The 25,757-nt window shown below is 45.5% G+C and overlaps 1 pseudogene; it reads left to right on the top strand.

The window, feature by feature from the left end:
* Nucleotides 1–16,844: 16,844 nt before the first annotated feature.
* LOC148477563 (5S ribosomal RNA) lies at nucleotides 16,845–16,962 on the top strand (annotated as a pseudogene).
* The last annotated feature ends 8,795 nt before the right edge of the window (nucleotides 16,963–25,757 follow it).

Genomic DNA, 25,757 nt, shown 5'->3' with positions numbered 1-25,757 from the left:
ACAACAGCTCAGCAGGAATCTACCAGAGCTCAGCAGGAGACGAACAAACTTCAGCAGGAATCTACCTGGGCTCAGCAGGAATCCACCAGGGTGCAACTGTTGGCCTTGGAGACAGCCCAGAGGCAACAACAGGTCGCCATCGAGGAAACCTGCCAGGCCATAAAAGAGGTGGTACAGCACCTGGTCGCCCGGCCCAGAGATGTTAATACTGATCCTCCCACCACCACTCACTCCGTACGAGCCAGTCACTTCCTCCAAAAGATGACTTCGGGCGATGATGTGGAGGCCTATCTCGCCGCATTTGAAAGAACGGCCGAAAGGGAGAGTTGGCCCAAGGAGCAGTGGGCAAGTCTGGTGGCACCTTTTTCGTCTGGGGAGCCACAAAAAGCATATTTCGACTTATGCCTGGCTGATGCCAAGGACTATAAAAAACTAAAACAGGAGATCCTAACTCGCTTGGGAGTCACCACCTTTGTTCGTGCCCAACGGGTCCACCGCTGGGAGTTCCATATGGACAAGCCTCCACGTTCACAGATGCATGACCTCGTCCATCTGTCCTCAAAATGGCTACAGCCCGAGACGCTGATGGGACCACAGATCGTGGAAAGGGTCATGATGGACCGGTACCTGCGATCATTACCTGTGACTCTGCGCAAATGGGTGAGCCATGCAGACCCTAAGTCCGCGGAACAGTTGGTCGAGCTGGTGGAGAGGTACGTGGCGGCTGAGGAGCTGATGAGTATGCCCCGATGGCGCACCGGCGAACTCCCACAGACACTGGTAAGACTGTTCCAGGGGAGAAGGGTGCTGGGCGGTGGGATGTACCTAAGACTGAGGGTGTAGAACCTGGAGACAGGACTGCCAGGCCGGGAAGGTTCTTGCCCCGTAAACGACTAGACATTGTGGTGGCTTCGGCCATATTGCCGCTAATTGCTCACTTACAACTGAACCTATGCAATGTGATACTGCTCATGTCTACCGCAGGGGGTCTTTCTTTGCACAGACAGCCTGTACGGCTGACCGGCAGGCTGAGACTGATAAGCACATGTGTGTACTTACTGTAGATGGCAACCGAGTAGAGGCACTGTTAGACTCTGGTAGCTTGGTGACACTTATAAAAGCTGAGCTGGTGAACCCCTTGAGGCATACAGGGAAAACTGTTGGTGTGACCTGCATACATGGGGATACTCGATATTATGTTACTGCCGAGGTGGACATCGAGACACCCTGTGGCTCTGCTATAGTTTCTGTGGGTTTGGTGCATGGTCTGATGTACGATGCAATATTGGGGAGAGACTTTGCTCACTTCTGGAAGTTGTGGGAAAGCCGTTTTGTTCCAGAGATGAACAACCCCGATCCATTTGAGAAGGTTGTCGATGTAGTGGAGGAGGGAGTTTCTTCTGAGTCAGAGTTATTCCCTTTTTCTACTATGATTGGCGAACTAGAGAATGCGGAGCGTGACGGTGGCCCGCCAACTGATGTGCCTCCCATTGAGGTGGGAAGTGTTGTTGGGCCAGGTGATCGTCTGCCTGATTTAGAGGTCAGAAGAGAGGTCTTTGCCGTGGAGCAGTTGAATGACCCTACTTTGGTAAAAGCCAGGGAGAATGTAAAAGTAGTTGATGGTAAACCCGTAGACCCTGATAGTCCTTTGTCCTATCCCCACATGGCAATGTGGCAGGATTTGTTAGATCAGGTGACTAAGAAGGGGGAAGATGTTGTGGAACAACTAATAGTTCCCAAAGCCTACAGAAGAACAGTGTTGGATCTGGCCCATGGTCATATAACGGCAGGCCATTTAGGGGTAGAGAAAACCACTGAGCGAATAATGCAGAGGTTTTTCTGGCCCGGGCTTCATAAATAGGTATCTGACTTTTGCGCATCCTGCCCTGAGTGTCAGTATCATGCTCCCAGGCCACATTTTAAGGGTCCACTAGTTCCATTGCCTATTACAGAGGTGCCGTTTGAAAGAATAGCGATGGATTTGGTTGGACCCTTAATGAAGTCTGCCAGGGGACACCAGTATATTCTGGTCATAATGGATTACGCTACCAGGTACCCGGAAGCGATCCCGTTGCGCAATACGTCAACCAAGACCATTGCCAGAGAGCTAGTTCATGTCTTTAGCAGGCTGGGTATACCTAAGGAGATACTAACTGACCAGGGTACACCGTTTATGTCCAAAGTCATGAAAGAGTTATGCCGCCTGTTCAAAATCAAACAGTTAAGAACTTCGGTTTATCACCCCCAAACCGATGGGCTGGTCGAGAGGTTTAACAAGACGTTAAAACACATGCTTAGGAAAGTGGTCGACAAGGATGGTAGGGATTGGGATTACTTATTGCCGTATTTATTGTTGGCCATAAGAGAAGTTCCCCAGTCCTCCACCGGGTTTTCACCCTTCGACTTGTTGTATGGGAGACACCTAAGGGGGTTACTAGACATTGCCAAAGAGACATGGGAGGGGCAGTCTAGTCCTTACAAAACGGTGATTGAGTATGTTTCTCAAATGCAGGAGAGAATTGCTGCGGTAGTGCCGATAGTGAAAGAGCACCTGGAACAGGCTCAACAGGCACAGCAGAGGTTATACAACCACAATGCTCGGTTACGCAGCTTTGCTCCTGGGGACAGAGTGTTAGTATTGGTTCCCACTGTGGAAAATAAACTTTTGGCTAAATGGCAAGGGCCCTTTGAAATCTTAGAAAGAGTGGGGCAGGTCAATTACAAAGTTTACCAGCCGGGGAAAAGAAAGCCGGAACAGATATACCATATAAATCTGTTAAAGCCCTGGAAAGATAGAACGGTACTGTCGGCCGTCCGAGACCCTCCAGTAAGTCCAGGGCCCTTAGTTCCCGAAGTGACAGTGGCAAAAACCCTGTCGGCAATTCAACAACAAGAGGTCAAGGAGTTTCTGATTAGAAATAGGGTGCTGTTCTCTGACGTACCTGGGAAAACCTCGGTCATTAAACATGACATCATCACTGACCCAGGGGTTAAAGTTAATCTAAAGCCCTATAGGTTACCAAAAGCACAAAGAGAATCTGTGTCGAAAGAAATTAAAAATATGCTAGAGTTAGGGGTTATTGAAGAATCACATAGTGAATGGTCAAGTCCCATTGTGTTGATTCCAAAGCCCGACGGGAGTGTGCGTTTCTGCAATGACTTCCGAAAGTTGAACAGTGTTTCAAAATTCGATACCTACCCGATGCCAAGAGTGGATGAACTGATTGAGAGACTAGGGACGGCAAGGTATTTAACCACTCTTGACCTAACCAAAGGGTATTGGCAAGTACCGTTAACTGAGAGCGCCAAACAAAAGACAGCTTTTTCAGCGCCAGAGGGCTTGTTTCAGTACAAGATGTTGCCCTTTGGGCTACATGGGGCACCTGCTACCTTCCAAAGAATGATGGACAGGATTCTAAGGCCCCATAGACGGTATGCGGCTGCTTATCTGGATGACGTGGTCGTTCATTGGCCCTCATTCAGAGCCGTTCGCTATTTGCGTTCGTTCAAAAACAAGGGGTGGCTATGCAAATGATCCGTTCGCACATTGCAGTCTGTTCACACCTCTAAGTCTGAACGAGCGAGCAAAACATACGCTCTTTTATTTCTGAAAAACGCCCCCTGGCCGCTCGCACCATACGTCATGTCCGCTATTTATTAGATTAATCGAGTACATCGAACAGGATATGAACTGCTCGCTATTCTTGTGGTTGGTTTTTTCAACCACTATTTTGCGAGCAGTTCTGAGTTAAAAAAAAACAAATGACGTGGTCATTGACGCTGCTATATTAATTATGCACACCCATAAAACGCCCGTTTTGACCTTTAAGCACGCCTGCGATCGGATCTCCACTCCCCGTTTTCAAGCACCTTCCCCTGTTACCACCCACATACGCCTCATTCTGTCACTCAAAATAGCAGGCACTCGCTATATTGCGTACAAATGATTTTCGGCCGCACTGACTGGTTCGCGCATGCGTACTAAAAACGTACACATGGGCAGATGTGCGAACATCGCTCGGAACGAGCGTACTGCCGATAGCGAGTGGCTCTGAATGAGGGCCATAGTCCTGATTGGCAGTCTCACTTACCCAGGGTACAAGCAGTGTTGGACTCCATCTATAAGGCAGGTTTGACAGCCAACCCAAAAAAGTGTTGTCTAGGCATGGAGGAAGTAAAATATCTGGGATACACCATTGGCAGAGGCCTGATAAAGCCTCAGCTCAATAAAGTTGATGCCATACAAAACTGGCCACGGCCTCTGAATAAGAAGCAGGTGAGAGCCTTCTTGGGAATTACGGGGTACTACAGGAGGTTTATACCCAACTTTGCCACCATGGCAGTCCCACTGACTGACCTGACCAAAGGCAAACAAAAAGTCATGGTAGAATGGAGTCCTGAGGCAGAGAAAGCTTTTCAGGAGTTGAAAGTAGCGTTGTGTTCCCAACCAGTCCTGATGACTCCTAATTTTGAAAGGGAATTCATAGTACAAACCAATGCATCAGAAGTAGGTATAGGAGCGGTCCTGTCCCAGAACAAGGAGGGTGAGGAACACCCTATTTTCTATCTTAGCAGAAAGTTGAATGTACATGAGAGAAACTATGCCACAGTGGAGAAGGAGGCGTTAGCCATAAAGTGGGCGTTAGAGGCTTTCAGGTACTACTTGGTCGGAAGAAAGTTCAAATTGATCACTGACCATGCCCCTCTGAAGTGGATGTCTGAAAATAAGGACAGTAATGCGAGAATTACAAGATGGTTCTTGGCGTTACAAACTTTTAAATTTTCAGTGGAACACAGGCCAGGAAGCCAGCTGGCCAATGCTGACGCGTTGTCACGCGTTCATTGTTTGGGGGCTTCAGTTGTTCCGCCCCACAGGTCGAAACAAAGGGGGGGATATGTGATAGGATCACTGGTAAAGTGGTCTGTGGCAGGTACATTTGTCCCAGATTCCTGTCTTTTGTGTTTTAAACCCCCAGGAGAAAGTCTGCAGTGTAGCAGGCTTGAGTTTCGGCTTTTTGAAAAGCCGGTTTGGGACCTGGGGGTTGTGGGTGAGAGGAGAGGGAGGGCTCCACCCACGGCCACTCCAGGTTTTGGTTCTCTTAGCCTGGTAACAGGCTTGTTAGTTTTCCACCTGAGAGTGGCCAATATAAGCCTTGTGTGTCTAGGGCTGAGTGTCTCACCTGGGAGAGCAGACAGGGAGTTTGCTCAGAGACACTGGAAAACCTAACTGTGACTGTTGTGCTGTTTTGTTGCTGGTGAGGGCATTAGGCCCTGCCAGGTTCTGGTAGTGAGGAAACCACCTGTGAAGTTAGTGCCCCGACAGGGCTAGGATTTATGTTTATGTTTTCTTTATGTTATTTCTGACATTTGTACAATAAAGACTGGTGCCGACCAGCTTGTACTCGCATCCAGACTGGTGTGCTGCTTCCCTGCTGCTGTGTGTGTGTGTGTGTAAGGAAGGAGTCCCCTACCCAGGAGAGGGACCTCCTAATCTGACTGTGTCACAATATATATATATAAAACATCTCAAGCAGGTGAACTGGTTTTATACCAGAAGCCAGAAGGTCTTTAGCAATGTATGAATTAGCTTAACTATTGTAGGTGCAGGGGGTGCAGCTGCTATGGGGCCCGGGTTGCCTCTGGGGCCCAGTTCTCCCCCAAGGGTGCCAGGCCAGTGCGTCGTCCTTCAGCAGCAGTGCCAGTGTGCTGCGCTGCGAAGGGCAGGCACATCTGCCTTCCCGGTCGGCTCCGCCTCCATCTATCCTCACTGACTGATACTGGGAGGAGGCATGGCTGTGATCCGGGGATGTCCCAGCAGGCTCAGCACGGCTCCTTCCATCATCAGTAAGTGAGGAGAGATGGAGCCGACTGGAAGAGGACATGTGCCTGCCCTGTGCAGCACACGGTGGGTGCGGAGGAGGGGGTGTGTTGGACCTGGAGGGCCCGAGAAAATGTTGCTATGGGGCCCCCAAGTCTACTTATGCCCATGAGTGGATGTACAACATTAGGATCCCAAAAACACCACAAGCTGGTACTCTTCTCTTCCAGACAAAAATCCTATATTTCCAACAAAAAAGAGGTCCCCCAACAGCCTTACTTTGTTATGTTCTGGGTTGCTTGTGGACCCGGGGTGGTAGCAGGAGCGATCACAGAAGCAAATTTGAAAATAAAACTAGGATTTTTAATAAGTGCTTGAGTAGACATATAATGTGGCAGTAAATATAAGTCCAGGAAAATATAAATGTGCACAAGAGTTCTGTGGTGGGAGCAAAAGGGTTAATGTCCAGGTAGAAACAATGAGAACTGTCCAGGTGTGCAGGTAGTGAAACTGAAAATAATCAAGCCAGGTTAGCAGGTAGTGAACTGAAAATAATCAAGCCAGGTTTGCAGGTAGTGAACTGAAGCGCAGGATGTCAGCAGGCTCAGGCACTCAGGTATGGGCAAGGGTGGTGGAGGTAGCGGGGTAGTCCAGTGGGAACTAGGAGCTGACTGGCAGACAGCGAATTCACAGGAACAGGAAAGCACAGAGAACTCCCTCTCAGCTAGGCTGAGATACACGTTGCACTGGCAAAGAAGGAAGGCACAGACCCTTCCTAAATACCCCATGCCGTGCTGTTACTGGCCGGAGGGAACATGTGACTCACCAGGATTGGCCAGCCGCATCACATGGCCAGAAGGCAAGATGGCGGCGCCCATGCCAAACGGAACGGAGACACCGCCAGGCCTCACCAGCGCAGAGTGACAACAGGGCCGCACAACAACGCGCGCAGCCAAAGCCCCCCGCCAGACACCAGCTCCGCCACCAGACAGCCCGCTCCACAACGATCTCACAGGTAACACCCGCCTAGCGCCATGCTGAAATACCCTGGCCGTGACAGTACCCCCCCCTTTTGGGGTGGCCTCAGGACACTCACCAGGCTTCTCCGGATGGGCAGAATGGAATCTCCTGATGAGCGTAGGAGCGTGGACATCACGAGCATCGGTCCAGCAACGTTCCTCTGGACCGTAACCTTTCCAGTCCAACAAATACTGAAGATGACCTCTGCGCAGACGAGAGTCCAAGATCTGGGCGACTTCAAACTCAACTCCTCTCTCCGTCTGGACTCAAGGAGAAGCAGGTAGAGCATTATGGAACTTATTCAGGACTAGGGGCTTTAATAAGGAAACATGGAAGGAATTGGGAATTTTTAGGTATGGGGTAACTGTAAACGGTAGGCCACTGGAATAATGACTTCTGTTATGGTGAAGGGACCGATGAAGCGGGGTGCGAATTTCATAGACGGAACTCTTAGAAGAAGGTTCAGAGTAGACAACCAGACCTGGTTTCCTACTTGCATGCGTGGAACTATTCTACGCTTCTTATCGGCCTGGGTCTTATAGCGAGAGGATGCCTTCAACAAATCAGACCGTACTTGAGTCCAGATGGCAGCAAAATTCCGCACCGTGTCCTCCACGGCCGGAACATCGAAAACAGGCAGGCTTCGGAATTCGGGAACACGAGGATGAAGGCCATATACAACCTGAAATGGCGTTTGGTTCGTTGACGAGTGGTAGGAAGCATTATGTGCAAACTCAGCCCACGGCAGCAAGGCAGCCCAATTGTCCTGGGAAGATGACATAAAAATTCTTAAGAAAGTCTCTAGATCTTGATTAACTGTCTCGGTGGAGCCGTTGCTTTGCGGATGGTAGGCCGTGGAAAAGTTTAACTTCACTCGAAGAACAGAACACAAAGCCCTCCAGAATTTTGCAGTAAACTGCACACCACGGTCAGAGACAATTTCAGCAGGAAGGCCATGTAGACGAAATATGTGTTGGACAAACAACTGAGCCAGGTCAGGGGCAGAAGGTAACTTCTTCAACGGTATATAGTGGACCATCTTAGAAAATCGGTCTATTACAACCCAGATAGTGTTGAAACCTTGAGAGACTGGCAGGTCTGTGATGAAATCCATGGAGAGATGCGTCCATGGATGTGATGGAGTAGGTAATGAAAGCAATTCCCCAGCTGGAGCTTGTCGTGATGATTTATGCTGGGCACAGGAGGAGCAGGAAGAGATAAACTCCATTATATCTGCCTTCATAGAAGGCCACCAATAGTGTCTTTTCAGGAACTCCAAGGTCTTCCGAGTGCCTGAGTGCCCTGCGAAGCGAGAGGAATGTGCCCAAGTGAGAAGCTGCTTCCTTAATTCTGGGGCCACAAATGATTTTCCCGTAGGAGGCTGAAGTTGTAATGCGGCGAAAACTCTTGATTCCAAGACAGGGGTATTGCTTTGATTTTCAGATTGATCGTCACAGAGGAGAGATCTCGATAGGGCATCAGCCTTCTGATTAAGTGCTCCAGACCGGAAGGTCAGGTTGAACGGAAACCTGGCAAAGAATATTGCCCAGCGGGCCAAACGAGGACTCACACATTGGAGGTTTTTGAGAAATAGGAGATTTCTATGGTCCGTAAATACAGTAAATGGAAACTTGGCGCCTTCTAGCAAATATCTCCATTCCTTCAACGCCAACTTTACAGCTAGTAGTTCTTGCTCACCTATGGCGTAGTTCCTTTCGGCAGGAGAGAATTTTTTAGAAAAGAACCCACACGGATGGACTCGGTTGTCCTCATAACGTTGAGACAAGACTGCTCCCACAGCTTCAGATGATGCGTCTACTTCCAACAAAAAAGGCCTGTCCAGATCGGGTTGTCGAAGAACTGGTGCTGAGATAAAGGCCTGTTTTAGAAGATGAAAGGCAGACTCTGCCTCAGGTGACCATTGGGCAGGATTAGCACCTTTGCGGGTCAAGGCTGTAATGGGAGCCAGCAGTGTAGAAAATCCCTTAATGAAGCGTCTATAATAATTTCGAAGCCCAACAATCTCTGGATGGCCTTCGGTGTCTGAGGTCGGGTCCAATCCAGAATTGCCTGTACCTTCTTGGGGTCCATTTCTAAACTGGAGCCAGATATTACATAGCCGAGAAAAGGTACACTGGGCACTCCAAAGACGCACTTCTCCAGTTTGCAGTAAAGGTGGTTTTCTCTCAAATGGGTCAAAACTTCTTTAACATGTTCTCGATGTTTAGCCACAGAGGGTGAAAAAATCAGTATGTCATCCTGATAGACAACAACCGAAACATATAACAGATCCCGGAAAATCTCATTAACGAAACTTTGAAAGACAGCAGGGGCGTTACACAATCCAAAAGGCATTACTAAATACTCGAAATGTCCATCTCTGGTATTAAAAGCGGTCTTCCATTCATCGCCAGCTCGGATACGAATGAGGTTGTAAGCACCTCTTAGATCTAATTTCGAAAAAATGACCGAGCCCTTGACCCTATCAAACAACTCAGTAATCAGGGGAAGAGGGTATCGATTCTTTACAGTAATGTCATTAAGGCCTCGATAATCGATACATGGTCTTAGACCACCGTCCTTCTTGCCAACGAAGAAAAACCCAGCTCCGGCAGGTGAAGTAGAGGGGCGAATGAACCCCTTTGCCAGGTTGTCCCGGATGTATTTGGTCATGGCTTGAGTCTCAGGCAAGGACAGTGGATAGGTACGACCACGAGGTGGTATCTTATCAGGTATCAATTCAATTGGACAGTCCCATTCCCTATGAGGGGGTAAGATATTTGCTTGTTGTTCAGGGAAAACGTCGGCGAACATCTGATATTCCTTGGGAATGGCAGAAGAAACGAATGGAACTGTCTTTCTCACAGGTCGAATTTTTGGAAGACAGGATTTCTGACAGTCCATACCCCATGACAGAATCTGCATAGAACTCCAATCAATCCTGGGATTATGTTGACGTAACCAGGGTAGACCAAGAACAATTTCTTGAGAGGCCTCTGATATCACCAGGAATTTTAAGGACTCAGAATGAAGTGCCCCAATTCGGACCAATACTGGTTGAGTCTCTTTGGTGACTATCCCGTTAGTTAGAGGGCGTCCGTCTATAGAGGTCAGAGAGATGGCATGGTTGAGAGACAAACAAGGAATCTGAAATTTATCTATGAAACTAGACGTTATGAAATTTCCGGCTGCTCCCGAGTCGAGTAGAGCAGTAGCAAAGACAGGTTTGGGTTTAAGATCCAAGGCTAGGGTAATCGTGAAATCTTTAATTTTTGGAGACGGGTTCATAACTCCTAACTTGATGTCTCCAGGGTCAGTTAGGATTTGGCATTTCCCGGTTTACGGGGGCAGGAGATCAGCAGGTGACCGGACTCTCCGCAGTACAGACAGAGGTTCTTTTGCATTCTTCTCTGACGTTCTTCTTTAGAGAGGTGTGTATGATTCACCTGCATAGGCTCCTCTTCAGTAGGGGAAGGAATGGGACGGGTAGAAATGGAGGGGGTAAATGACCTTTGCCGGTCAGTTCTGTTTTTTTCAGCCTGACGTTCCCTGAAGCGTAGGTCAACTTTGATACACAACAAAATCATGTCGTTCAGATTAGTAGGAAGCTCTCGAGTGATTAGATCATTCTTTAGTCGGTCTGACAACCCATGCCAGAAGGCTGAGGTAAGGGTTTCCTCATTCCATTTGAGCTCTGATGCTAAAATTTGAAATTGCACGGCATATTGACTGACAGGACGGACCCCTTGTCTCAGTGTCATGATGTTTGATGATGCTGATACAGTACGTCCAGGTTCATCGAAAATCCTCCTGAAGGATGACACAAAGCCTGCGTAATTATCCAGCAGCGGATCTGAGCGCTCCCAGAGTGGGGAAGCCCATTCCAAGGCCTGGCCGGATAACAGAGAGACTATATAAGCCACTTTAGTTCTTGCAGTTAGAAAGTTGTCAGGCTGCAGGGTAAAATGTATGTCACACTGATTTAGGAATCCTCGGCAGAGTTTAGGATTGCCGTCAAATTTATTTGGTAAAGGAAGACGTAAGCGGGGAGATGATCTGCCTCCTGTATTCCCAGACGCTGATGCGGATGTAAATGCTGGTACTTCAGGGGTTGAAAAGGAAGTTTGCAAACTATCCTGTCGCTTGGACATCTCTTGCAGAAATTTAGCCATCTGATGCTGCATGTTTTCCAGATTTTCTAAACGACCAGAAATGCACCTGAACAAATCCACTCCTGACTCCTGATCCGTGGCTGGCTCCATTGGGCCAGTGCAAACTGTTATGTTCTGGGTTGCTTGTGGACCCGGGGTGGTAGCAGGAGCGATCACAGAAGCAGATTTGAAAATAAAACTAGGATTTTTAATAAGTGCTTGAGTAGACATATAATTTGGCAGTAAATAAAAGTCCAGGAAAATATAAATGTGCACAAGAGTTCTGTGGTGGGAGCAAAAGGGTTAATGTCCAGGTAGAAACAATTAGAACTGGCCAGGTGTGCAGGTAGTGAAACTGAAATAATCAAGCCAGGTTAGCAGGTAGTGAACTGAAAATAATCAAGCCAGGTTTGCAGGTAGTGAACTGAAGCGCAGGATGTCAGCAGGCTCAGGCACTCAGGTATGGGCAAGGGTGGTGGAGGTAGCGGGGTAGTCCAGTGGGAACTAGGAGCTGACAGGCAGACTGGCAGACAGCGAATTCACAGGAACAGGAAAGCACAGAGAACTCCCTCTCAGCTAGGCTGAGATACACGTTGCACTGGCAAAGAAGGAAGGCACAGACCCTTCCTAAATACCCCATGCCGTGCTGTTACTGGCCGGAGGGAACATGTGACTCACCAGGATTGGCCAGCTGCATCACATGGCCAGAAGGCAAGATGGCGGCGCCCATGCCAAACGGAACGGAGACGCCGCCAGGCCTCACCAGCGCAGAGTGACAACAGGGCCGCACAACAACGCGCACAGCCAAAGCCCCCCGCCAGACACCAGCTCCGCCACCAGACAGCCCGCGCCACAACGACCTCACAGGTAACACCCGCCTAGCGCCATGCTGAAATACCCTGGCCGTGACATACTTAACATGAATCTAAGGATGTATTAAATTACCAAATCTCCCCAAATTAGTTAACTCAGATCAACTAGGTATTTTACTAGGCAGACAAGTCCCAGATAATACAAAATGTGACATATATCTCACACACCAACACCACCATTATACTTCTCTCCATTGATGCAGAAAGAGCATTTACTTTAATAAACTGGCTATATATGAAACTAACCCAACATAATTTGGCCTTCTAGATCATTTTCTATATGCTATTTTTAATTGATATTCTAACCATTTCTGTATAGCTTGGTGTTTGCAAGAGCGCAACTTGTTTCCAAGTGGCTTCTGGCAATGTACTGCTACATTTACCTGAAAGGTCACATTACAGAAAAAAAGGTATGTGGCAGATCAGGTAATTGCTATACAGTATTACTTCTACACATGTACATAGTGGAAAAACCTGGAAAATACAAGAAGAATTATTGTTATGTAGATAGGAGGTTGAAGCAGAGTGCAAGGCAAATGAGGCTGAACATATAAAATTGTATACAATTGTACAATGAAGGGCTGATGAGGTGGGTATCATTAACAATAGCTGGAAGGAACAAACAGGAGAACAACTACACGCGACCACAGAATTCTTTTCAACTTGTCCTAGGTTGATGCATTTGACTCATCAAACTATGTTATTATTATTATCATCTATTATTATTATTGTTATTATTATTATATACTAGCTGGGATACCCGGCATTGCCCGGCTTGAAGACTGGACCCTGATGTACACCTGTAGCCTTTATTTGTTAACATTGTCCTCGCCTATGACCCCATTCCATTGATCCTGAAAAGGACCCCACTGTTTGCAAACATGCATGCAAATAGTGACGTAACTACTGTGGGTGAAAGGAGTGTGGCTGCTATGGTGCCCGAGCTGCCTCTGTGGCCCACCGCTACTGTCGAGGGGGGCCCGGGTGTCAGCGGTGTTAATTTGGTGCCGGTCCGCCAGCTGATTACAGGCAGACATGGAGAGACAGATTCAAATTGCACCGGCGCTGTCTGTCCATGTCTGCCGCTACCTGCCAGTGAGCCAGCTGTAATTAGCCAGCGGCCCGGCACCAAATCCACACCTGCTGGCTGCTAATGGCACACAGGTTGAGGCGAGAGGATGTTGGAGGGACACGAAAAAGTAAGTTGCTGGGGTGGCATAATGTGTAAGGGGCATTACTGTGTGGCATAATGTGTAATGAGCGCTACTATTGTGTGGAATAATGTGTTATATGGGGCACTATTACTATGTGGCATAATCTGTAAAGAGCATTACTGTATGGCATAATGTATAATGGGCATGTGACATGATGACCTCAACTCACCACTCGATCACAGATTTGTTTTTGATCACACTGGATCTTGGGGTATTAGGGATTCTCTCTTACCATCAGTAACCGCCTGTGGGCGGGTATGTTGCTGCCACCACCAGGTCCGTTTGGCGCAATTCTGTGGTTGCAGGTTTCAGATGTGGTTGTTGTAAAGGCAAGATGTTTATTGCTCAAATAGTCTTAAAACAGACTCTTCCCATTTGGGGTATCTATCACAGCATACAGATGTTACAGCAGTTCGCTGGCCTTGTATATGTAGTCAGAACACATAATGCAGCATGGTGAAATCTTCCCACAGTTGGTCTTGTAAATCAATCAGTCCATCTATCCCAAATGTAATTCCAATTCACATCTCACAGGAACTAGTAGTTTACTTTCATCTTTTGATACATTTATCACACAGATTCAAAATATCTATGTAGGTTAACCAGCTATAGTGTTAGTATTCGTCTTCCTCCAATGTGTAGGAAATCATGGAAAACAAACTGATTTTTTTTCACAAAAGCACAGATATACAAGAGACCACCTAAGGCCATTTCAAAGGAAGTGCTGTAAACAAAGTTTTGCCCATTTGACACTCTTCATACCTTCCCACAGAAAACTTCAAAATCCCGGCATCACCTGGAGTACACTGACCACAAAAGATCTTTCCATTCATCAGACCCCCTGCTAGGAAATGACAATTAACATCTAATTTCCTGCAGTCACAGAAGTTGGTTATTCCTTATACAGTCATATACAAAAAGTGCATTTAAACACATCTTAAATATAAATACATTTAAAAATGTCTTACACTATTAAATATACTCTGCTTTATACACCAATGCATTTCAGATCAGTTGCAGTGCTTTACAGCAATATATATATATTAATACAAATATATATACAGTATATATATATATATATATATATATATATGTATATATATATATATATATATTATATACGCACACATATATACATATATATCTATACATATACATATACATGTGTGTGCATTACTGTTTGGCACTAGTCCCATCTCCCAGCATTGGAACTTGTCTATGCCATGTCCCAGTATCATGCCGACACTGTCAGTTTTTTTTGATCGGGACAAGGAACGGGATGATTTTTTGGAAAATTGAATACCCCAATATCTGTGATACACATTATGCAATTTTTCCATAGAAGCTAGCGATTTTTCACCACACCACACTGATTTTGCATATATCCACCCACAAGGAGAATGACGTAGTGACAGGAGAACATAGGGAAAATGGGCAGATGATTGACAATGCACACACACTGCTCCATATGGGGAATTTGAGTCAGAGCTTTTCGTTCTTAACCAGCAGTTCAGATAATCGAAGGAAAGCGTTTGTGGGATGTTTTCTAACCGTTTTATCTGTGAAACGCTAAAACGATCGTTCATACACACTATACATTCGGAGATTGGAACAATAATTGTATAGTGTGTAGGTACTGTAGCTTAAGTGCTCCTGGTCACTTTAAAAATGAGTAAAGGTGTGTATACACTAGCAGATAGTGGAACTACAGTACGATTACAACATTGTAATCGTGCAGTTGTTCCTCTTCCCTTGCAGTGCCTACAATGAACGATATGTTGTTTAGTGTAGGCACCCTCCCTCATCCCTGAACATGGTCAATCTGTCGTTATCGGCAGAATGACCGGCATGTTCAGGCGATGATTGATATGTCGTTTAGTGTAGGCACCCTCCCTCATCCCTGAACATGGTCAATCTGTCGTTATCAGCAGAATGACCGGCATGTTCAGGCGATGATTGATGTCTTAAACGACCAGAGGGAGCGTGCATCACTGGACGTTTTCAACATTTTTATGCATGATTAATGATCGATTGACCGATAACAATATTGTTATTGTTCAATCGCTCATTTTAATTGGCAAGTGGATACCCACACAAGTTATTGGCAGACCGCCAATTTCCCCTGGAGGCAGCCCCGCAACCTGTGTAATTTAAGACTATCCCCATTTTAAGGGAGTGTGTGACAGTGTGTGGCCCTGATGAAATTCAAACCTAGGCAAAAACCTAATCCTGGTCAAACTACATCACTATGCCAAATTTGGTGGAACTAGGTCCAAAACTCTGGCCATGCATAAAGGACAAACGGACAGACAGACACACTTTCTCACTTCTTATATAGATTGCTGTCATGTAAAACCTGAGAAGATGCATTTTTTCATTTAAATCAAATAAATTATACCATATCGGTTCTTGACTGTTACATAAATGTATAGAACACATCAGAATGTATATACAAATCATTAAAAACAATTAAGATTTTAATAATGAGATTTAACCAAATTAGTTTTGTTTACATCAGTAATAGCTTCCAATAAGGGGACATGAGTATATATGCAAATATATTCATAATTACAATGCAAAGAACTTGTTATCCTAAGGACAGTGCAGCTAATTGAAAATCATTATTGCAAACACGATTTCACCTTTAAATAAACAAGATGGGATTTTATTTTAAAATCAGTCTAAAATGTTGGTGAATTGACCTGTACTAAATATTTTTTTTATTATGAAAGGTTAGCAATAGAAATTCCATTTATAATGAGAATATGTTCTGGTTATGTTACAGTCCTTTTTGCTATGTAAACTTCACTACACAAATCATAGTCCCTATAAGCAATAGGTTCATGCAGGGGCATAACTAGTACTTTGTGGTTTCCAAAGCAACACTTTGAAGGGTCCCTTCCAAAGCACACACACCTAATATGGGAGGGGGTTGCACAGAGTGAGAAGGGGCCCATGAATGACTGGAAATTTTGTATTGTCGCGCCCAAATGCACTGTTTTAGATGCGTAAAGTGGCTACACCACTGCACTGATATGCTGGAAGCTCAATGTGCAGCCGCATCACATAATACAGTGCGGGAATTCCACTATCGCGGGAGAGTGCCAGACAATGACAACCAGGTCCAGGGGGCCCCCCTCACAGAGTGCCCCACCTGAACTTTGGAGGGTTAACTAATGTGAGATGGGGACTGGGGTGGTAGGTGCCACCCATCAGAGGAGCACTATGAGAAAGCCCAGCGTAAAGATCACAGAACATATGAGGAATATTGCAAAAGAAGTGGAGACACATAGTGACCAATTTCACATCAAACAGTGCAAAGGAAGAATATAACATCCAAGAAAAACTCACCTGTGACAGCAAAGGGGTATTATATCTCCTCACATGCCCATACAATATGTAGGCCGCACTATGAGAAAGCCCAGCGTAAGGATCGCAGAACATATGAGGAATATTGCAAAAGAAGTGGAGACACATAGTGTCTCGGATCATTTCAGGACAATGCACAATCATGACCCAGGACAACCTACGTTTACTGCTATAAAAAAAAAGTCAAGACCCCTTGGAGAGGAGGGAACTATCTAGAAATGATGTCAAAGGAATAAAGCCATTGGCTATATAATTTGAAAACTTTGGCTCCAAAAGGCCTAAATATCAACTTTGAACTTTCAAGCTTCCTAAAAGACTAAGAAGACCACTCCTTGCACTGAAGAAGGAGTTGTGAACAGGAGCGAAGGTGGAGTGAAACCACAGAAAGCACCAAGGGAATATTTACAATCAAACCATCCTGGTACACCCGATCTCATCTGACCTTGGAAGCTAAGCAGGATAGGGCCTAGCAAGTACTGAGGAGGGGAGCCCCTCAGGAACATTAGGTATTGTAATAACTGCACTTGGAAAGCTTGGCGTGGACAGTCACCTCCTTTTAAACAAAATAGAAGAAAAACAGCCAAAGGAAAGACAAAGAAAAAAAGGGAAGAAGATTCTAAAAATGAATAAAGAGAAAATAAAAGGAAGACAACTTGAATACCATTATGGGTGATAAAGAACTAAAATCCTATACTAATATAGAATTCAACATATGAATATGATGGTCATGTCACACATTACATACACCACCAGGCTCTATTGAGGCAGGACCATTTTATATATTTTTATTATTTTTTATATTTATTATTATTATTATTATTTTTTTACTTATTATATTTTATATTTATTTTTATTTTATTTCATATTATTTTGTTATTTAATTATTCATGCATACTCTAATTAAATTTAAGATTTTTAGAATACTACTTTAGAATATTACTTTGTAACTTTCATTTATCTACAGTAATTATCTATATAAGATACATAATACATAGAGCCTTATATTCTACATGTGAACTCTCAAAGAAATAGAACAGCAACTCCATGAAGTATTGATGATCGACTACCCAATTTGAAGCTAAAAACCCCCCAGCAGTTTGAGCAGTAACGATGATTGACAGCTTAAATACAGTACTAAATAAAGCAGACATGGTCTTACAGGAGCAAACGTCTGTTTTCAAAAGGAGAACCTTTTTTATCTGCCACAGCTGCTACCGACATTATTATTGATTCTTATCATTCATGATATGTACTATTTATATATATTTTTACAAGGTCTTAATTGATTCTTATTATTCATGATATGAACCTTTCATATATTTTTACAAGGTCTTAATTGATTCTGATTGTTCATGATATGAATGTTTACAAGGTCTTAAATAATTTCAGGTCTTTATAATACCTTAACTGTTTGTAAATGTATTCATTGTATAATTTTTTTTTATTGATCTCAACCTTTTATTTAATCTCAATTGTTTATCAGTTGTAAATAAATGTAATTTTCATATATATATATTCCGGTTCCTACATCACTTTTTATACAATTAGGTGAGCGCCAAAATAGGTTTACACATTTTTTAATTATTGAGCATTCATCTTTCTCTCTCAAAAAGGGGCATGGCTTTGTGCCCACAAGGCCAGGCCACCTGATGTGCTGTCTTGGGGGCGTGACCACGTGTGACACCACTGGGTCCCATAGCAATGGCAACCCTTCACGCACTATAGTTACGCCCATGGAATCATACTATAATAAACACACATGTACTGAGCCAACTTGATCAGTGCATAAGGGGGGCACTGTTCCACCTCCCTGACATTTAAAATCAGAGTTGCCTACCCTCCCGATTTTAGCGGGAGGCTCCCGGTTTTTAATGAAGCCTCCCGCTCCCCCGCAAAGTGTACCTCAACTCCCGTTTTTCAGGAGCCATTGAACTGTGCATGCGAGATTCCGGACATGTCAGGGGGCGCGGCCTGCGGGGGACGTCATGACGTCACGACGCGTGACGCCATCTTACCTGAAGGCCGGCCGCCGCGGGGTTGTGGGTAGCGGTGGCCGGCGCTATTCAGATGTGCGCACACAGAGAGCTTGGGCACGACAGCAGCGGCGGACGGAGTCTGGTAGCACTGCACTGATCAGCAGTGCTGCACTAATCGGGATAGCAGCGCAGGTGTTGGGCACCTGTGAGAAGCCGCATGGAGACAGACCACACACCACAGTGTCTGTCTCCAGCGGCAGTGGCCGTAGCAGCGAATCCCTCTCCTACCTGCACATGAGAGCCGCGGGGACTGAGACCTGGTGGAAGAGGAGCTGACCCGATGAAGAGAGAAGCTCTGGTCTGGTGGAGAGAGCACTGTTCAGTCTGGGAGCTCGGTGGAGAGGCTGGAGGAGGAGAAGTGCCCGGTCCCAAGGTCAGTGCACTAATGTGTGTGTGTGTGTGTGTGTGTGTGTAGGGCATCTAGTAATGTGTGTGTGTGTGTGTAGGGCAACTAGTAATGTGTGTGTGTAGGGCATCTAGTAATGTGTGTGTGTGTGTGTGTGTGTGTAAGGCATCTAGTAATGTGTGTGTGTGTGTGTGTGTGTAGGGCATCTAGTAATGTGTGTGTGTGTGTAGGGCATCTAGTAATGTGTGTGTGTGTGTGTGTGTAGGGCAACTAGTAATGTGTGTGTGTGTGTGTGTGTAGGGCAACTAGTAATGTGTGTGTGTGTAGGGCAACTAGTAATGTGTGTGTGTGTGTGTGGCAACTAGTAATGTGTGTGTGTGTGTGTGGCAACTAGTAATGTGTGTGTGTGTGTGTGTGTAGGGCAACTAGTAATGTGTGTGTGTGTGTGTGGGGCATCTAGTAATGTGTGTGTGTGTGTGGGGCATCTAGTAATGTGTGTGTGTGTGTAGGGCATCTAGTAATGTGTGTGTGTAGGGCATCTAGTAATGTGTGTGTGTAGGGCATCTAGTAATGTGTGTGTGTGTGTGTGTAGGGCATCTAGTAATGTGTGTGTGTGTGTGTAGGGCAACTAGTAATGTGTGTGTGTGTGTGTGTGTGTGTAGGGCAACTAGTAATGTGTGTGTGTGTGTGTGTAGGGCATCTGGTAATGGCCGTAGCAGCGAATCCCTCTCCTACCTGCACATGAGAGCCGCGGGGACTGAGACCTGGTGGAAGAGGAGCTGACCCGATGAAGAGAGAAGCTCTGGTCTGGTGGAGAGAGCACTGTTCAGTCTGGGAGCTCGGTGGAGAGGCTGGAGGAGGAGAAGTGCCCGGTCCCAAGGTCAGTGCACTAATGTGTGTGTGTGTGTGTGTGTGTGTGTGTAGGGCATCTAGTAATGTGTGTGTGTGTGTAGGGCAACTAGTAATGTGTGTGTGTAGGGCATCTAGTAATGTGTGTGTGTGTGTGTGTAAGGCATCTAGTAATGTGTGTGTGTGTGTGTAGGGCATCTAGTAATGTGTGTGTGTGTGTGTGTAGGGCAACTAGTAATGTGTGTGTGTAGGGCAACTAGTAATGTGTGTGTGTGTGTGTGGCAACTAGTAATGTGTGTGTGTGTGTGGCAACTAGTAATGTGTGTGTGTGTGTGTGTAGGGCAACTAGTAATGTGTGTGTGTGTGTGTGTAGGGCATCTAGTAATGTGTGTGTGTGTGTGTAGGGCATCTAGTAATGTGTGTGTGTGTGTAGGGCATCTAGTAATGTGTGTGTGTGTAGGGCATCTAGTAATGTGTGTGTGTAGGGCATCTAGTAATGTGTGTGTGTAGGGCATCTAGTAATGTGTGTGTGTGTGTGTGTAGGGCATCTAGTAATGTGTGTGTGTGTGTAGGGCAACTAGTAATGTGTGTGTGTGTGTGTAGGGCAACTAGTAATGTGTGTGTGTGTGTAGGGTATCTGGTAATGTGTGTGTAGGGCATCTAGTAATGTGTGTGTGTAGGGCATCTAGTAATGTGTGTGTGTGTGGCATCTAGTAATGTGTGTGTGTGTGTGTGTTTAGGGCATCTAGTAATGTGTGTGTGTTTAGGGCATCTAGTAATGTGTGTGTGTGTGTGTGTGTGTGTGTTTAGGGCATCTGGTAATGTGTGTGTAGGGCATCTAGTAATGTGTGTGTGTGTGTGTTTAGGGCATCTAGTAATGTGTGTGTGTGTGTGTGTGTTTAGGGCATCTAGTAATATGTGTGTGTGTAGGGCATCTAGTAATGTGTGTGTGTGTGTGTTTAGGGCATCTAGTAATGTGTGTGTGTGTGTGTGTGTTTAGGGCATCTAGTAATGTGTGTGTGTTTAGGGCATCTAGTAATGTGTGTGTGTGTGTGTGTGTGTTTAGGGCATCTAGTAATGTGTGTGTGTTTAGGGCATCTAGTAATGTGTGTGTGTTTGTAGGGCATCTAGTAATGTGTGTGTGTAGGGCATCTAGTAAAGTGAATGTGGCAGGGCAGATATATATTAATGTCAGTGGGGGAGCTAGGGTCTCATAGATGGAACTAGACACGCCCTTTTGGGCCAGGCGCGGCACATTCTGCTGCAATCTCCCTGAAAGTATTTTTCAAAAGTAGGCAAGTATGTTTAAAATGCCAGGGCCCGGGTAAATTGTACTGGCTCACTTAGTGCCCGTACAGAAGGTACTGTATATAATGAAGCTGGCAAGATGGACAGTTTTGAAGAATGTTCCCACAGTCTCATATGGTCAGTAATGAAATAGACATCATTCTCTTTAGCTTGGCAATGTTTTTAATCTTTGCAGGAGATTAAGAGAAACTGAATAACTTTTCTTAGAAAATACAGCAGCAATTTTTTAAATATGAATAGCGCAAACCTGAACTTCTTCCTCTGCTGAATGTTGGGTTGGATAGCTAAGACATGATAGGTACATTTAAAAAAATAAAAATGTAGGGCTGTGAAATATGCATGGAAACATATCTCTAGCTGTAGGCTGGATATATCATAGCAAAATCTCTCCATGCAACGTGTACAAAGTAGTACATCTGCCACGTGCATGTGCTGCCAAGAACTTAGCTGCTGTTGCTGCAACAATACTATAACTTATTACCACAGAAGCTAATAATATTTTAACCATCGTGTACTATTGTCTGCCAGGAGGTGACAGAAGGTAATTGTTCTCTCTGAATACATCAGGCAGCGTTAATAGTATTGCAATCATGAAACTCTTTGGAGCCTGAAGAACAGGGCATTAAACTCTAAAACTGGTTACAAATGCGGCTCTATAGCCATGCACATTATCTCTGCACCTAAACGTGTAAATGGCCACAGAGAGAACAAGCAATATGTATGTGCAAGGTGCACAAATAGGCATCTAAGAAGTCTATTTATCAAGGAGTTTTATCATACGCAATGAGTGATAAATCTTGCTGCGTATGGTGCTTCAACCAATCAACTCCTAACTGTCATTTTTCAAACAGATGACAGGTAGGAGCGATTGGATGGAGCACCATTATCATACTCAACGAGTTTTATCACTCATTGTGTATGATAAAACTCGTTGATAAATGGGCTCCTAACTAGAAGTGGCTCATGTACCGCACTGTAGTTATTGTCTAATATGACCCACCCCCTCAGTTTTATAGACAAATTAGACAATGCTGCAAAAAGGCCTGAAGCTGTAAAGAATCAAAATTTGGCTGATGTCTAAAATATATACTGTATATTTTAACATGACTCCCCAGTTTGTTCCCACTGACATATTTTAATAAGCTGTGTACTTTAGTTATGTACGTCATTAAACAAAGCATATGCAAGTTAGGGGTAAATTTACTAAAGGTCGGTTTTGGTTCTAAATAAAAACTGACTGAAACCGACCATTAACAACATCAGACTGATGTGCAAAAACAAAATAGGAAAATAGGGGGAACCCCATGCAATTTTTTCCCCTTACTTTCTCATACCAACCCAAGCTGAGTGGTCTGGGGCTGGTTACTGATTTGGTTTGGGACCTATAAATTTTTTTTTTACATTTTAACTCTTTCTTCACAGATTACACACCAATGAGGCATGCACAGATCATAGTGATCTGGGCAGTGCTTCTCCCAAACTCGCCTGCCTCTGGTAGGTTTTGACTTTAGTAAGTGGACGGTTTTAGTCGGTTTGCAAAACTGACCTTTAGTAAATGTATCCCTTAGTCTCAATACATTCTATACACCTTCCTGAACTTTTAATGTCGATACACATCTCATTAGTAGAGTAGACCCAGTGAAAGAACTACAACCAAAGCTGCTCTTGTGGCTGCCCTAGAGGCCTTGTGGTTAGGGGATCCCGCTCCAGGGCCCCCACTCTGATCTTCAGAGCACTATAGGGATAGAGCATGCGCAGTCAAAGCCTGTTTCAGTTTCAGATCTACACACACAAGCTTGAAAGGGAGCTGTTGTGGGGGTGGGATGGCGGTGCTCATGATGCCAGAGGTCAGAATCCCGACGAGGGCATCCCGACAGGGCTAGGATACAGACACCTGTCGGTCGGTATCCTAACCCTCCCCCTGTTCCTACCCCTAACCATCCCTCCCTGATGCCTAAACCTAACATCCCCCCTAGTGCTTAACCTAACCTCCCCCCGCACCCTATAGCTAACCCTCCCCCCTTAGTGCCTAACCATCCCCTTGTGCCTAACCCTAACCCCAATACTTACCTTCGGGATGCCAGCGCTGGGATTCCGACAGGTGGTCAGTAGCCGGGATGCCCCAGTGGTCGGTATTATGACCGCATCTCGCGCTGTGAATGTCTGGCTTATGTTCACTAGAGCAGAGCAATGGCCTGTGTAGTGGATTGCTGCACCATGACCCAAATTTTGCTATAGTGCCCGCTTCTGAGTATTACACTCCTGTGTAGACCCTTAAGCTTAGTGGATTTATAGTACAGGTTTCAGTGGTTACCTACAAAAAATGTCAATGAGCAAAAGCAGAGGCTGTCGATATTGCACATGATTAGGTGGGTGTGACATCATGTAAGACTATTTCAATGGCACATTTTATTGATCACTATGGTACAATACTGATCTCCCTGAGTGCTAGAATGTGATATATCTCTATCTCTCTCTCTCTCTCTCTATATATATATATATATATATATATATATATTATACAGTCAGGTGAATAAATATTGGGACATTGACAAAATTTTCATATTTTGGCCTCTATTCACCACCACAATGGCTTTGAAATGAAACAAACATTACTTTTGACCCCTTAAAAAGTGGGAGGCACATATAGAAACCGTTGTAATTCCTACACCGTTCACCTGATTTGGATGTAATTACCCTCAAATGAAATCTGAAAGTCTGCAGTTAAAGCACATCTTGTTTGTTTCATTTCAAAGCCATTGTGGTGGTGAATAGAGGCCAAAATATGAAAATTCTGTCAATGTCCCAATATTTATGCACCTGACTGTATATGTATATATATATATATATATATATATGTATATATATATATATATATATATATATATATATATATATATATATATATAATAAAGTACCCAGTTTAGGGGTCTGTCTGTTCACTCAGGCTAATCTCTTGAACCACTGGACGGATGTTGATGGAGTTTTCACTATTCTATACAGCATTGGTTGAGAGAGGCTTCGGTGGAAAAACCATTCATCTGTGACAAAACAGAGCCGAGCAGTGATGATTTTACTGAAGAAAGTCACAGAAAAAATCTTGCACCAAGCTGTTGTATAGGAGCTGGCCAGGGTGCTGAAACAGCGAGACTGACTGCAACTGCTGTGGCAAGGGCTGCACTCTGATTGGCTCTCAAGGACGGTGAGAGCCAATCAGAGCTAGCAATGTGCTCTGTTGCTTAACAGCAGCCTAAAGAGGAGAAGGAGTCAGGGACTGAGCAGGGTTATGTCTAAGGAAGACAAAGAGTGAGACACCGCCTCCAACAAACCCATGAAGATGATCTGATGCAGACACCACAGTAGCCAGGGGAGGTATAGCTATCAGGAATTAACAAAAAAAAACATCAGGACAGCATCAAATGATTTCCATTCGATGGTGGCAAACATCTGACCGCCACCATCAAATGGAAAAAACACTACCGTCAGAACAAGAACATTGATGGTTAGTAGCCATCGGAATCCAATGTCCATCCCTACACTGAACTTGCAGAAGGACTCCAGCCACCACTACTCCTCCTTCATCGTGAAGTGCTCCCTCTCCAGCATGATGTTCTGGCTCAGCCACATGCCCTCGGTGAACAGGAGGTACCTCCCATGGAAGTGAGCGCTGCTCCCGGACAGGGGCAGGAGCGAGAAGTGCCTGTGGTCAGGGCCGAAACTAGGATTTTGGTCACCAGTTGCAAGACAGTAATTTGGTGTCCCCCCCCGCCCATCGTAAGATGGCCTTTTCTGACATAAATTTAATATCCATCTATCTATAAAGATATAAATATATATATATTAATATGGATATATATCTATATATGGATAGAGGGTCCAGGATAGAGGTGACAAGGCCAAGACAGAACAGACGGGACAGCAGAAAGGGGTAACAGGAACAGGAAAAAGGTGACAAGGCCAGGAAAGAGGGGATAGAGCCAGGACCAAGGTGTCAGGACAGAGGTGACGGGACCAGGGCAGAAGTGACAGGGCAGGAAAGAGGTGACAAAGCAAAGAGGGCAGGGTAGGACAGAGGTGAGAGGTCCAGGACAGGGGAGACAGCAACAGGGCTGAGACAGGACAGTGCCAGGACTGAACCCCTCACCTTATTGGGCTCACTTGACACATTCCCTTCCCTTAGTGAGCACACTTAACAATCATCCCCTTTTTACTGTGCACACATAGCAACCCCTCATTTAGTTTGCCCTTACTAGGCAAACTTATCCCCTGGGTACACTTACCCCCACCATCTGGGCACACATAGCAACCCCTCTCTCAATGGCCACATTTAGCACCCCCCTCCCCTTCCATTGCTGGGTACACTTAAGCCCCCACCCTCTCCTCCATACTGGGCACTTAGAACCCCCCTCCACCTTCCTGGACAAACTTATAACCCCTCCACCCTTGCCAGGAGACTTACCTCCATTATCCTTTCTTTCCCGGCGCACTGAGAGCCACCGGGTACAGCTGTCCACATCTCCTCTGGAGTACCGCTGCCTGGCTGCCTCCCGACTATCCAAACAGCACCTCTGCAGTCACTGGCACTCCGGCTCCCGCTGATATGAGCCTAATGTCAAGGCCCTTCCAGACAGGCTTCTCCTGCTTCCAACCGGAGGAGTGGTCACCAGTCAGGTGCAGCGCAGCAGAGGAGAGGGGAGGAAGGAAGGGAGGGGGAAGTTAAAACAGCAGGGGGTGGGGCTGTGCAAAGAGCCTCTCAGGCAGGCTCAGCCGCACT

Source organism: Taudactylus pleione, unplaced genomic scaffold (assembly GCF_031769625.1).
Source record: "Taudactylus pleione unplaced genomic scaffold, aTauple2 ptg000707l, whole genome shotgun sequence".
Taxonomy (NCBI): Eukaryota; Metazoa; Chordata; class Amphibia; order Anura; family Myobatrachidae; genus Taudactylus; species Taudactylus pleione.
Note: the sequence above shows the minus strand (reverse complement) of the source record. Positions and strands in the feature narration are given on the sequence as shown.